Raw genomic sequence first — 12,077 nt, forward strand, 5'->3', positions numbered from 1 at the left:
CTTTTGTATGATCTAGGCCTGCACGTGCTAAACCATTTCCTGCAGTCCGGCGCTCATCCTCCCTCACCATCAAGCCTGTAAACCGGTAGCATATAAACAGTGGTGGGTGGAGTTTTTTGACCAGAAGACCTAGAAAGGAGAAGCTATGTGACCCAGATAAAGAGATGTTTTCCTGGGGAGGTATTGGGTTCTTGGCTGCCTTGATCTTGCAGCATCTTGGAATGTTGCAACATATAACACCTTCCCATAAGCGTTGGTAAATGTCTCACACGTAACCCCTGAGAATGCCTGATACCTTCCAAACAAGGCTATTCCTTCCCCAGTGTCTAGCAATAAATCAAGAGAAGATAAACTCTGAGAACATTTCCTAACCATTCTTCATAAGCCAAAGGAGATTGCAAAATGCACTATTGAAAGAGAAACAAAGAAACAAAAGAGAAGCAAAAAAACAAAGAAAACAAAGGAGAAATCAGGTCAGGGAATCCAAGAGCTGCAGGCCCCTGCACCCAAAGCTGGGTGCTTGGTCTTCTCAGGGAATATGGTCTCCCTCTCACTTTCTAGTTTATTTCCTGTGTTCTTGCTGCGAGTTGCTTCAAACATTTTTGTTTTTTATGAGTTTGGACACAAATAATCTGTTCAATAAGCCGTACGTTGTTGACACAGAAAGTTCTTTTTCACCAAGAGAGCAAGAGCAGGAGCCAGGTCATTCTAGAACATCTCTTACCAGAGTGTTTTCACTTATAAAACTGGGAGTGGGGAATGATGGACTAAACTCTCTTTTAATTGTTTCAACTGCAAGACTCTGTGCTTCAATGGTATCAGATTTATCAGGAAAACTTAATTTAATAGTTTCCTGTTTATTTTTTTAAGGAGCACCAATAAAGAGGAGAGCAAAAAAAACCCCTAAAACATGGGGTGCTTGGGTGGTTCAGTCAGTTAAGTGTCTGACTTCTGCTTAGGTCAAGTCTCATGGTTTGTGAGTTCGAGCCCTGCATAAGGCTTTGTGCTGACAGCATGGAGCCTGCTTCAGATTCTCTGTCTCCCTCTCTTTCAGCCCTTCCCTGCTCTCTCTCTCTAAATAAATTAACTAACATTAAAAAAAATAAAAACGTATCTAAGGATTCAAATCGAATTCTGTTTTAGGCAACATCTCCGTATTTAGAAACTGAAAGTAAGATACTCTTAAATATCCATTCAAAACAATACAGACCTATTAAGCTAGGTTATTAACTATGAGCCTGTACTAAGCAAAACAGTAGAATAAAATAATCTTAAATATTTTCAAATACCCATGCTAGAGACCAATATTTAACACAGGTTTTACATTTTTTAACCCCTTTCAATGTAACTTATACACTTGTTAATTACCTGAGTAATCAACTCATCAACTTTGCACATATGATAACAAAGCAGGTTTTAGTAAAACATATTTTATTTTAGGTAACCATATTTCTAAATATGTTATTACAAAGTTCATTTTTTTTTTAATGTTTATTTATTTTTGAGAGAGAGAGAGAGAGAGCACACAAGCAGGGGAGGGGCAGAGAGAGAGGGAAACAGATGATCCGAAGGAAGCTCCTGTGCTGTCACCAGAGGGCCCGATGTGGGGCTCGAACCCACAAACCGCGGGATCATGACCTGGGCTGAAGTCAGGCGTTTAACTGCAAAGTTCTTTGTTTTTTTAAGTTTATTTATTTTGAGAGAAAGAGAGAGAGAGAGCAGTACTCGCTCATATCATCCAGGAAAAAGGCATGTGCTCAGTCATTTTTGTGCTTTAGATAACATTATTGGTTTTTGTCTACGCAGACGTGATTGTGGACCGGTCTTGTTTTGTCTGCCTCTGTCATAATCAGATAAACATATCTGATGTTTATGTTCTGCGAAATGTTGTTTTTCTGTTGTTGTTCTGCCAAATGTTTTCATGTTCAACAGGAGAACACCATGGCTGAGCTACGAGTACCAGGCCAGCTCCCAGCTGTGCTAAGGCCCAGGTGTGAGTACCAGGCCAGCTCCAGATGAAAGCGGCTGCTTTTCTCTTTCCCATGATATTAAGAATGCGTATGATATGGGGGCGCCAGTCTAGCTCAGTCAGACAAGCATGCCACTCTTGATCTGGGGGTCATGAGTCGAAGCCCCACATTGGATGTAGAGATTACTTTAAAAAAAAATTGGGGCACCTACATGGCTGTCAGTTAAGCATCCAACTCTTGATCTTGGCTCAGGTCATGATCTCACGGTTTGCGAGTTGAGACCTGACTCACACTGACAGCACAGAGCCTGCTTGGGATTCTCTCTCCCTTTCTCTGCTCCTCCCCCTGCTCACTCTCTCCCTGTCTCTCTCAAAATAAATAAATACATTTTTAAAAAAAGGAACATAAAATTTTTAAAAAGAATGCATATGGTATGAATATATCATGTATAAAAGTTAAAAAGCTGATAATTCGGGGGATGCTGTGTGGCTCAGTTGGTTGAGCGTCTGATTCTTGATTTGGGCTCAGGTCATGATCTCACAGTGAGTGAGATCCAGCCGCTCATCGGGCTCAGCCCTGATGGCATGGAGCCTGCTTGGGATTCTCTCTCTCTCTCTCTCTGTGCCCCTCTCCTGCACTTTCTCCCTCTCAAAAATAATAATAAATATAACTTCCAAAAAGAAAAAGAAAAAAAGAAAAAGCTGACAATTCAGTTAAGTAATTCAATGAAAATTGAGAGGGGTATATTGAAAATTTTAAGTACCTGGTAAAAATAGAGCAGGATAAGAGACAATGTTATAGAGGGAGAATTGTACTGTTAAATGATCCAAATTGTTGTGTAGAATTTTAAGTTTTATTTAAATTATAATGTATATTAGACTAAGATAACAATAATGAGGTGAGGGTGAAATTAAACTTGTCACTCTGAAAGGCTTCCATTCAGTCTGCAAAATGGTTAATGTTTCCTTTGTTTTGGGCTATTTGACACCCAATAGTCATGGAGCATAATAATACAAATGCAGCCTCAGGTCCTAAATCCTTCAAATTATCCTTCAAGAAAAGAAACCAGGGTTCTTGGAGGGCAGCCAGTGCCAAATCTCCAGGCAGAGAAACTCCCCGTACGTCTTGTTACTGACAGGAAATAGCAATTCTTTGGGGATTTCATGTATGGCGTTGGAGGAGGCAAACAGGACAATTTGAGAAGAAAGTGTTCACATTCAGGGACAGTTATGCCACCACAAGCTGAATATTGAAATCAATGACTGTAATCAACTGGAACAAGTTGTTTTTTTTTTCTTTTAAGTGGGTTCTACACCCAATGTGGGGCTTGAACTCACGCCACTGAAATCAGGAGTCACTTGCTCCACTGACTGAGCCAGCCAGGCGCCCCCATGAAACAAGTTAAATCTATAAAAAATGCCTCGAATCCAGGATAATACGAAGAAAAGAGGTATTAACATGAAGTACATTTAAAATATAATTTCAGTGTAGAGGTAAATGATCAATGTATATTTATAACATTCAGAAATATTATTTACTGATTAAGCCAAATCATGAGAAGCTTGTCTTAAAGCTGTGGTCATGACTTGAGTAAATGATCACAAATCATTACCCAACAAGGCAGCACTGCCCAACAGAAATAAAATGTGAGCCCCATATGTAACTTTAAATTTTCTAGAAGCCACATTTATTTATATATTTTTTTAACGTTTATTTATTTTTGAGACAGGGAGAGACAGAGCGTGAACGGGGGAGGGTCAGAGAGAGAGGGAGACACAGAATCTGAAACAGGGTCCAGGCTCTGAGCTGTCAGCACAGAGCCCGACGCGGGGCTCGAACTCACGGAACGTGAGATCATGACCTGAGCCGAAGTCGGACGCTTAACCGACTGAGCCACCCAGGCGCCCCAAGAAGCCACATTTAAAAAGTAAAAAGAAGCAGGTGAAATTAATTGAAATAATATATTTATTTAATCCAATATATTCAAAATATTATAATTTACACGTGATCGATGTAAAATTATTAACGAGACTTTTCTCATCCTTTTTTTCATACTAAGACTTTGAAATGTGGTGTGTATTTTGTTTTTTAAATTTTGTAAAAGCTTTTTTTTCATGTTTATTTTTGGGAAAGAGAGAGAGAGAGAGAGTGGGGTAGGAGCAGAGAGAGAAGGGGACGAGGATCTGAAGTAGGCTCTACACTGACAGCACAGAGCCCAATGTAGGGCTCAAACTCACGAACCATGAGATCAGGACCTGAGCCGAAGTCCGATGCTTAACCAACTGAGCGACCCAGGCACCCCAGATTTTTCTTTTTAAGTAGGCTCCACATCCAATGTGAGGCTTAAACTCACAACCTTAAGATCAAGAATCACACGCTCTACCCACTGAGCCAGCCAGGCACCCCTGGTGTGTATTTTATAATGAGAGTTTATCACAATCTGGACGAGCCACAGTTCAAGTGTTCAATAGCCATATATGTCCACAGGCTCCCATGTTAGACAACATAGCCAAAGGCCTCAGAAATGAATTGCCTGACTAAAGGATAACTGTGAAAAAAACCCAATTCCTCATAGGTCCAAGTTGCAAAGAGAGGCAAGATGTACCTAATAAAGAGGTGGGCATCATAGGAAATCACAAAAACATCTGTTTATAATGATAATCAACATTTATTTAGCATTTTCCATGTACCAGACTCCGTACTAAGAGCTTCACAAGGGTTATTTCATTTACCTTAATCCTCAAAACGCCTAATAAGGTAATAATAATGGCTGACATTGATGTTACATATTTCTAAATATTTGCATCTATTAATGCATTTGATCTTATCTAACCCCATGATGTGGTTTCTGTTAATATTCCATTTTAAAGATCTAAGACAAAGAGATTAAGAGCCTTACCTAGTAAGTGCAGAACTAGAAGCTGGGCAAGCCTATTTGTAAAATATACATTATTTATTATTTTCTTCGCAGAAAGAGAAGGGTCATGGTGAATGGTTTTATTTCAAATGCATTGCTGGCAGAAATTAAGCTGAGATCATTTATTTTAAAGTTTATTTATTTATTTTGACAGAGAGAGAGAGAGAATGTGCTTGCTTGAGCAGGAGAGGGGAAGAGAGAGAGAGGGAGAGAAAGCATCCCAAACCAGCACCATGCTGTCAGGGAGAGCCCACCCAACGTGGAGCTCCGTCTCATGAACCCAGAGATCATGACTTGAGCCAAAGTCAAGAGTCAGATGCTTAACCGACTGAGCCACCCAGGTGTCCCAAATCCGAGATCCTTTTATTTTATTTATTTTTATTTTTTAAAGTTTATGTATTTATTTGAGAGAGAGAGAGCATGGGCAGGGAGGGGAAGAGAGGGAGGGAGAATCTCAAGAAGGCTCCACACTGTCAGCACTGAGCCTGATTCGGGGCTCAAACTCATGAACTGTGAGATCATGTCCTGAGCCAAAATCAAGAATTGGTTGCTAAACCGACTGAGCCACCCAGGCGCCCCTCTGAGACCCTTTTATAGTGCTAAGTGATACCAGGCCATAAAAGATGTGATTTTGTAGTATTTGTAAATTTTTTTCTTTAGAGGTAAGATTAAGCAATCCTATCAAGAACCACTAAATTCCTCATAGTTCTGAAAAGGCCTTTGAAACAAACAAACCAATGAGAGATAAACTTTCTTTTCTGTTGTAATAACCTGGGGAAATGTGCACCCAGGGTGTTACTGAACCTGCTTTTTTACTGGTAGAAACCAAGGAAAGGAGATCTCATAAAATGTTGTCCCAGGCTTTTCGACTTTCTCCGTACAGGGATCCAGTACCATTAAGACAGGTCTCAAAAGGGTCCCTAATTTCACTACCATTTTTTTTTAAGATTTTATTTTTAAGTAATCTCTATACCCAACGTGGGGCTCAAACCCTGAGATCAAGAGTCACATGCTCTACTGATTGAGACAGCCAGGCACCCCAGTTCATGACCATTTTAGGGAGGACTTCGAAGTATAAGAATGTGTACCATTTCCTTCTATTGAAAAATATTTTTTTTAACTTATTTGGTTTTATAGAAAAATCCATCCTAAAATTCATATCAAATCTCAAGGGACCCCAAATAGCCCAAACCATCTTAAAAAGAACTATATTGTTCTTGGTTTCAAAACTTAATCCAAAACTATGGTAGTCAAAACAGTTTGGTACTAGCATAAATGCAGACATAGACCAAAGGAAAAGAATAGAGCGTCTGGGAAAAAACCCTCATATATACAATCCCATTACTTCTTTAACCTTTGTTTTAATTAAAGTATAATTGACACACAATTTTATACTGGCTTCAGGTATACAACGTGATGAGTCCACATTTATATACATTACCAATAATAAGTGTAGTTACCACTTGTCACCACACAAAGTTGTTACAATATTATTGACTATAGTCTCTGTGCTATACTCTCATCCCCATGACATACTTATTTCGTAACTGGAAGCTTATACTTCTTAACCCCTTCACCTATTTTGCCCATCTCCCCAACCCCTACCCCGCTGGCAACCACCCATCTGTCCTCTGTATTTCTGAGTCTATTTCTGTTTATTTAATTTGTTCATTTGTTGTGTTTTTCAGATGCCCCATATATTTTTAAATGTTTATTTATTTTTGAGAGAGAGAGAGAGAGAGAGAGAGCAGGGGAGGGGCAGAGAGAAAGGGAGAATCCGAAGCAGGCTCCAGGCTCTGAGCTGTCAGCACAGAACCTGATGTGGGGCTTGAATTCACAAACTGCGATATCATGACCTGAGCTGAAGTCAGATGTTTAAATGACTGAGCTACCCGGGTGCCCCTAGATGTCCCATATTCTTGCAGGCCCTTTCAGTAGGACTAGAAAATAGTATATCAGCTAGGAAATATACTTATGGATACACATACACACACAAAAATAGATATCATGCACCTTCTAAGATGTTGGGCTGGAGTCAGTTCATATGGGCTTGAAAAAGCTCAATGTTGAATATTCAGGAATTCTTTGAGCAGCTGTTAAACTGATGGTAGTTTGAAATCAACCATAGTAGGAGTATTTATACCACAGAAGTCAGTAAATGCTACATATCAGTGTGGGTTTTTTAAATGTTTATCTATTATTTTTGAGAGAGAGAGCATGGGGGAGGGGCAGAGAGAAAGGGAGACAGAGGACCTGAAGTGGGCTCTTGGCTGAGAGCAGAGAGCCTGATGCAGAGCTCGAACTCATGTGAAATCGTGACCTGAGCCGAAGTCAGATGCTCAACTAACTGAGCCACCCAGGTGCCCTCTCAGTGTGTTTTTTTAATCAGAAAGCCATTTACCAGTACAACTACATATATATCACACACATATATCTACTCTTCTCTATATATGATAGTTAATACTATCTCTATCTCTCTATACATACAGACGTGCACATATATGCATCTATATACACCATGGGCTCACGCTTCTACCTTTAATTCTATTTCAACATCAGTTTGGTCTACTCTTTTCCATTTCCATATTTGTAACTGTCTTCTCCAACAGTAACTTGGCTCCCATTATTCTCCATATATTCACTTATTTACTCAATCTCCTGACCACAGGAGCCATCTGCTTGGCCCCATCCCCATAGACTCTGCCGGAGAGCACAGCCTCCTTTGCCTTGAGGGCCTACCAATCCTGACCTTTCAAACCACACTTTAGCCCTAGCCCTGGCCGCCCAGACCACCGGAGTTGCCTTCTTGGCCTGGGCCCCATCAGCTCTAAGCTCATCAGCCAAATCTTAACTTTAGTCCTCACATTTCCCATGAAACATGCCTGTTTCCCTATTGTTTATGAGCTCACGGTTTTGAGTGGTTAATTTAATTCATTCATATGGATTGCCAGATAAAATACGGGAATCCAGTTCAGTTTGAACCCGGGAAAATACTTAGGCCAAAAAAGTATTTGTTATTTATCTGAATTAGAAATTGAACTGGATGTGCTGCATTTTAATTTGCCGAATCTGGCAATCCTCGTTAGAACTACAAATAAGCTTCCTTTAATCCTCAACAGTCCCTGGGTCATTTTGAAACGTGGGCTGTAACTCCAGACTTCTGGCACACATTGGGCTCCTAGCTCTTCCTGCACTGAGTCCTATCCACCTCATACCTCTGCTTGGAAGGCACAGGTAAGTGCCCCGCCCCAGTCTCACTTTCTATACATCTTTTCTCCGTCCTTGTTCTGCACGCACGGCTTTTGCTCTCCACCAAACAACTATCAGAGTTATAGACAGTAGTACACAGTCTAGTATACAGCTAGAGATTTTGGTTTACTAACTAGTTCGTGTGTTTTTATCCTGGAATACTCATAAAGGAGAGGAGGCAGCCTCATCAATCCTCTGGGGAGCTTTACCTAGTTAGCCAGTAGTCCGTAGTATTGCACAGAACCCACTGTATTCTTTTCATTCCCCCACCATGATTTTTACCTCCTTACATTGAAAATGATCTGCTGCCCTCCCTGTCTGTCAGCCCGTGGACTTGTCAGGGAGCTGATGGCCAAACATCAGGGTCACATGGGGGCCAGACTGTGATGCACTCTGAGGGGAGGGGCCTCCTACTTGCACTTAACCTGATAGTTCAAGGTCCCCGGGGGCTGACATTTGTCTCCTGTTTGTGAAGCTCGGGGGTCTCGAGTCTGGGCTGCACCAGGCTAGGAGAAAAATTAAAGATTTGTTTGGTTTTTTTTTATTAAAAAAAATTTTTTTTTGGTTTACACTTATTTTTGAGAAACAGAGTGAGACAAAGTGTGAGCAGGGGAGAGGCAGAGAGAGAAGGAGACACAGAATCTGAAGCAGGCTCCAGGCTCTGAGCAAGCGGTAAGCACAGAGCCTGAGGCGGGGCTCGAACCCACAAACTGTGAGATCATGACCTGAGCCAAAGTCGGATGCTTAACTGACTGACCCACCCAGGTGCCCCAAGGATTGGATTTTTCTAAAGAATTAGCTCTATTGGGGTGCCTGGGTGGCTCAGTCGGTTGAGCGGTCTGACTTCGGCTCAGGTCATGATCTCGCAGTCTGTGGGTTCGAGCCCCGCGTTGGGCTCTGTGCTGACAGCTCAGAGCCTGGAGCCTGTTTCGGATTCTGTGTCTCCCTCTCTCTCTGACCCTCCCCCATTCATGCTCGGTCTCTCTCTGTCTCAAAAATAAATAAATGTTAAAAAAAAAAAAGAATTAGCTCTATTGAGACGGGATTAGTATACAATAAAATACCCACATAAATGTACAATTCAGTGAACTTTGACAAATGTATATACACATGTAACAGGAACCACAATCAAGATATAGAACATTTCTCACCCCAAAAGGTTCTGTTTGGCCCTTCTCAATAAATTTCTATTCCCAACTCCTGGTGACTGGCAACCACTTAATAATTATATTACACCTATTAATGGATCTTAATATATATTTAACTACACACACTTAAATAACAGAACGTCTGCGTTTTCTTAGTAAACCAAAAAGCAAAAGACTGCCTACAAAAAAGTACATGGTTTGACCATGTTCTTGTTTTATCCATTTTTTTCCAATTCTCCCCTTTTTTAGAGAATAAATTTGTCATTTGGCAAAAGAAAGAAAAGTGGAAAGCCTGCCTAATTTTCAAGAACAATAGTGGCAGTTGCCATTTATTGAGTAGCTACTGTGTACCAGGCACCATATTCACACTTTACATGAATCCGTTTTCTCATTTGATCCTCACAACATCCCTGAAAGGTGGGTATTTATTATTATCTTCATTTAATGTATGACTCAGAAACACCCTGACCCCACCTAAGCATGGTTAACACAAATGTACTGAACAGTATCAGTAACCCAAACTTCTGGAGCGCCTGGATGACTCAGTCGGTTAAGCGTCCACTACTGATTTTGGCTCAGGTCATGATCTCAGTGTGCGGGAGTGAGACCTGCATTGGGCTCTCCACTGACAGTGCAGAGCCTGCTTGGGATTCTCTCTTCCTCCCTCTCTCTCTGCCCCTCTCCTGCTCACGCTCTCTCTCAAAATAAATAAAATAAACATTAAAAAAATAAACGAAATTTCTAAACTCTAAGCAACCCACCAAGAGCTTAAGTGATAGCAAATCCAGTCTTTCAATCAGGTCCCCTCCCCAGTTCTCAAAAATAACTAGACCTACCATTGTTACTCTGCAGCTCGAGGATTGCTGCCCTCTTCCAGGCCACTGGACTTTCCATCTGTGGCACACCATCTATGCTGGGCCCAACTCCGGCAAAGCTGTGCTGGGGTCCCTCCTCTCTTTCCAGGGCGTCAGAGTAGCTGGTAAAGATCTTCAGACATTCCTGGGATTCTGAAAACACTATCCCAGAAACAAAGGCCCTCTAGGGGGCAGTGTAGATTAACACGTTGGCCCAACCTAACAACCTACCTCTGCCCACGTTAAAATTCTGTTAACACATGAAAGTGAAAGCTTGAGGCTCAGAGAAGTTAAATAATGTGGTCACGATTGCCCACTAGTCAATTGCAAGAATGGGATTCAATTTCAGTCTGTCTGACTTCAGAACAGTAACCGCTTTTCACTCTGTTGGGCTTTCTTGACCATTCATTAGACTGAAGGGAAAAGGTCATAGCAAAAAGCAAATAAATAAATATATGTGGAGCAACTACTCTGTGCCAGGCCCCAATTATGATGTGAACAAAAGAGGAAAGATAGCACTTGAGGGAAGAAGTGTTCTTTGGGGAGATTCATGTGTAAGTTAAAGCAGAGAAGAGTTTGAGAAGAGAGGTGGTTTTGCTAATAACAGAGCATGCATTATAACCCAGACGGTCACTCAGGCGTCCAACAAATATTCATGCTTATGATAGCCTCTGTGTGAGGCATTGAAATAGAGTGGGGAACTTATGATCTAGTGAGGTGTTAGTAGGAGATATCAAACGAATAAATGCATACTTAAATGTGTCATTACAGGTTGTGGTAAGTGCTATGAAAGAAACAAAGAACAGGCTGGGAGAAGAGAGAAAAGCAAGGGACCCACTTCAAGAGAAGAACTCTGAAGATTGAGAAGGAGCTGGAGATGTAAAGAACATTCCAGACAGAGAGCACAGCAAGTACAAAAAGTCCTTGAGGTAAGAAAAAGATTAGGGTTTGCGGGGCTGAAGGAAGGGCCAGTCTACCATGACAGGATGATACTGTATTTTCATACCGTTTAGTATCAATGGCAAGGAGTTCCAAGAAAAGGTGACGAATTGAGCAAAGACACAAAGGTAGGAAAACTGTGTATAAGGGGGGTGGTGACATGTTTGGAGAGCTAGCAAACAACTTTGTGCTCTTAGGAATAGCAAGTAGTTAAGTGGTTGGATTTAAAACCCAGGCTGAGGATTTTGATTCTATTTGAAGCAAGATGGGGCTGAACATTTTTAAGCACTGGAGGTGAATTTAGGCAGATGAATTTCAGAGAGCAAGTGGGATGGTCTAGAAGCAGGGATAACTGTTGGGACACTTGTGCAATAGCCCAAGCAAGAGAGAAGTAGGACATGTCTAATGGTGGTGGTACAGGGAAGGAATCAATCCTTCCATAAATCCAACAAATGTAAAATCCCTGAAAAGGAAGAGCAAAGAATAGTTCTCCAGGGGGAATCTCTGGCAGGGAGGAAGACTGCAACAGCATCTGTGGGGTTTTTGAGTTTCCATCTCCTTTGAGGGTTCTCTGCCTTTGGGACCACCGACCCTTCATCAAAACACAGTAGCAAAGTCTCCCAGGAAGGAACACTAGACTCCTGGGATCCCAAGGACATGATGAGTCCAAGGGAGAGAGACTGGGAGGTTATGGTGACAGTCATGGGGGCTAAGCATTCAAAGGAAGTTCTGGAATATAGACATTGGTCCCTCACCTTGCAGCTACTCTCACCCTCCCTGGTCTTCTGTGACCTTTAGAGGACATCATGCTGTGTTCTGTATATGTTCCCATTTGCTGGGCAGGGGTAAATGGAAATGGGTCAGAGAAAAGACAGACGGAAGAAGGTTTCCTGAGGACCAATGGCTTGGATTTGGAACCTAACCTGATTAGATCTTGAGGAAACGAAAGAGAAAAACAGAAAGTCATTATAAATAAGGCTGGGTATGGAAGGGGGTGATT

Source organism: Acinonyx jubatus, chromosome C1, assembly GCF_027475565.1.
Source record: "Acinonyx jubatus isolate Ajub_Pintada_27869175 chromosome C1, VMU_Ajub_asm_v1.0, whole genome shotgun sequence".
Classification (NCBI taxonomy): domain Eukaryota; kingdom Metazoa; phylum Chordata; class Mammalia; order Carnivora; family Felidae; genus Acinonyx; species Acinonyx jubatus.